At 36.6% G+C, this 3170-nt stretch overlaps 1 protein-coding gene and 1 long non-coding RNA gene across 6 annotated transcripts in view; one reads left to right on the forward strand and one right to left on the reverse strand.

Moving 5' to 3' along the window:
• The window catches only part of LOC106520387 (uncharacterized), a 23190-nt gene extending 21976 nt beyond the window's left edge, over positions 1-1214 (forward strand). Inside the window, exon 3 of the long non-coding RNA XR_001310546.1 lies at positions 688-1214. This is a non-coding gene — a long non-coding RNA (uncharacterized LOC106520387). The remainder of the gene's footprint in view (positions 1-687) is intronic.
• Positions 1-3170, reverse strand: part of cadm1b (cell adhesion molecule 1b) — a 327978-nt gene that overhangs the window by 152620 nt on the left and 172188 nt on the right. The gene's annotated exons all lie outside the window — the stretch shown is intronic.

The raw sequence follows: 3170 nt of genomic DNA on the forward strand, positions 1-3170 counted from the left end.
TATATAAAGGAAATAATCATTAAAAACCTTATTTGAAGAAATGTTTAATACCAGCCTCTGGGGGAAAAAAGCCTTTCTGCCCTTTTGCCTTTGGTGCTGAAACACAACCAAAAGTATTTTATAACGTCCTAATTCAAAGTAAAGCTAAACCAAATTTTTTTATTGTCGAGATTTGTTTGCTTTTTAAGGTCTTCAAGTTTAATTTTAAGGATGCATACCTCACCTCCAATCTTGATGCATAGCAAAACACAAAAAAACCTCAGCTAAAATTAAATAAATTATCTTTTTACTGCAAGATTACTGAACTCTCAAAACAATGGAAATCATAAAAATCACTTTGGACATACAGTATAATGATAGAAACTGTGTTTAAAAACACACAAATCTCTTTWAAAAAGAGACAAATGTGGTAACTAAACATATAAATGGTTTAGTTTCATTTGTGTAATATACATCTATAGCTCAGTCCTCTTCTTTAAACTTCTTCCAAACTCCTTGAAAGCCCAGAAAGATGCTCCACTTTCTGTCAGAAGTTTTCTTAAAACATGAAAAAAAGGGGAAAAATGGGGGCAAGAGGCTGTAAATTTAAAATCTCTTCCTCTCATCTCAGATTTATCACGCTCTTCAAAAGCAGCTCGAATAACTGCTAAGATACCATTTAAGTTTGTTTGTTTTTTTTACTTAAAGGTCACACAGTTTGATCATCTCAGCCTGCACAACCTGGAGCCAGATGTGAGCGGGTCRTGTTCTTTTGCCCAAGCTGACGTCTGACCCGGAGATTTGGACGGAGAATATTCATGGCTGCGTCCTTGCGGAAAATTCCAGGGAGGATATATTTCATGACCGTCATACGACCCTTCCTGTGCAGCACACATGGGCAAACTGCCAYACCATACTGTAAAAATGCTACCAGATGGCCTCCGTATCCTTTTACTGTCCGACGCTGTGGTTCTGGGTTAACTGGGTGACGCCCACTCCGAATATTTTCTTTTTTCTTGCAGCCAAAGCTGTTTAGACTCTCTAAACAGAGGAGCCTGTCTCACAATCTGCTACACAATGATAAAAGCAGATCTGTGTTTGCTGCTGAAAATAGGTCCTCAACAAAGCAGCAGTGAAGATTGTCTGATAATCAGATTAGAGAGTAGCTTTCTGCACTTACACAAGTATTTTCTTTTTTATTATATAAAAAATAAATAAACCCTTTCTTCCCTGTCTTTCTTTCTTTGGGACAATTTGTATTTATTTAATCACAGATGACATTTTTTTTTCCTTTTTGTTCGACTCAAACTGCACAGAAAAATGGTGATGCACTGATTGTACTAATCGTGCTTTTTTATGTCTAAACATCGTCAGAACTGGGTTAAAAAGCCGCTGCCAATCCAAAATTAACTTTTCCAACCTTTGCCGCTGTGCCAAGTTGCACATCAAAAATGTGTAATGTGGGTTGTGTGTCTGTGTTAGAGGGATGGGTGGGGAAAGTTGTCACCAAGGCAACCTTAAAAAAGAAACCTTTCTAACATGTGTTAACACTGTTTCTAAAGAACATTCTTTTCTGAAACCAAATCAAACAGCTCTTAAAAGCTGAACATCTTGAATTTAAATATAATAAATCTTAAAATAGAAACCGGTATGACAAAAGCTAATCTTCAACAACTCAAGCTTTGGGTTTGAATTATTTTATTTTATAAATCTGAATAGTGAATTTTATATTTTTATCTGCAAAAAGAACAACTATGTTAGTGCAGGTTTAAAGTTTTATCACTGTTTTATCACTGCTACAGGGGTGGTTCAAGGGGTGGGGCCACAGGGGCATTGGCCCCAGCTGAAATCTGATTGGCATCCTGAAGTGCCCCTGTCCTGTCACTCATCTGTCCTTTATCTGGGAGTGATGATGGCAGATGCAGTTCCATGTCCAAACACTAGAGGCGCTAATGAGTCAAATAGGAAAGCCCAGCATGAATCAAGCTGACAGGTCTTCTCCTCTTAAGAAAATTTGAACAATCCTGCAGAAAGTCTTTCAACTGACAAATGATGCCCAGATTGTCTCCAATGCTGTGTGTTTGAAAGAATTTTATCTATGTTCAGTAAAAATGTACATTAAACTGGTCAGAAGAATTTATTGTGCAAGCTTTTTTTWAATTACATTACATTACAGGTGTTTGAACATGTGCGACTGGGTAAATGTAAACAGCTTACCAAACCTGGGGATTTGTGTGAAAGGATGTTGAACAAATACTTGCCCCCCTTGATGGTCCCTTATTCATACAAATCCTAGATCCACCACTGCTACTATATTATGAAATATTGAATTAAACCAATTTATATTTTACACTAAAGTGATGTTTCAGAATCTTCGAACAACAATGCGATGCCCTCCGACTCCTCTGCCAGAGTCTTCATCACTTCTCTGCACTGCCGGTCAGAAAACTACTTGAGAAGCACAGAATCAGATTGTAGTTCCTCTTTCTCGAAGCAGTTTGCTTTATTTGTTTGGCGACACATTAGACAGGGGCCCTTCTGTTATATTTTCTGACAAAGGGTTATTGTAGCTTTAAGTCTGATGGAGGTGTTACCACGAGAACCACAGGTGTCACGTCAGCTACCAATGTTAGGCTACAGCTCCCTGTGAGACACGTGGCAATGACTGAGAAYAAAATACAGAAACAAAAATTGTTCTGGGTCAAAGGGTCAAAGTATTATGATGATAATGAGCTTATTTAKTCTTGCTATATGAACATAAAATAGRTTGAYATCAGCAAGATATTAAAWTTTATTTAGAAGAAATTAGGGGTGTCCCGATAGCATTTTTTTCTCAAATTGAGTAGTTCAGTTTGGGTACTGAGCATCGATCCCAAATACTTGCTGAGTTAGAGCTTAAACATTACACAATGACTTTTAAAACTTCTGTTTTATTTAGAACAAGTTGGCTGTCCTTCCTTATTGGGCTGCAGCTCCTCTGACTGGATCAAATTAAATATACATGATGATTTGTTGCAAAATTTTAAAATAAATAAAAAAATGTGAATTTAAAGTTTGAAAATATGCAACTGATAAACTTTTTACTTGAAATGAAAAATGTAACACGCTCAATGGAGTAGCAATACCAGAATTCTAGTAATTAAGGGGATTTTATTCTAGTATGAGTACTTGTAAAAATATACAGGAACACC

Source organism: Austrofundulus limnaeus, unplaced genomic scaffold, assembly GCF_001266775.1.
Source record: "Austrofundulus limnaeus strain Quisiro unplaced genomic scaffold, Austrofundulus_limnaeus-1.0 Scaffold91, whole genome shotgun sequence".
Lineage (NCBI taxonomy): Eukaryota > Metazoa > Chordata > Actinopteri > Cyprinodontiformes > Rivulidae > Austrofundulus > Austrofundulus limnaeus.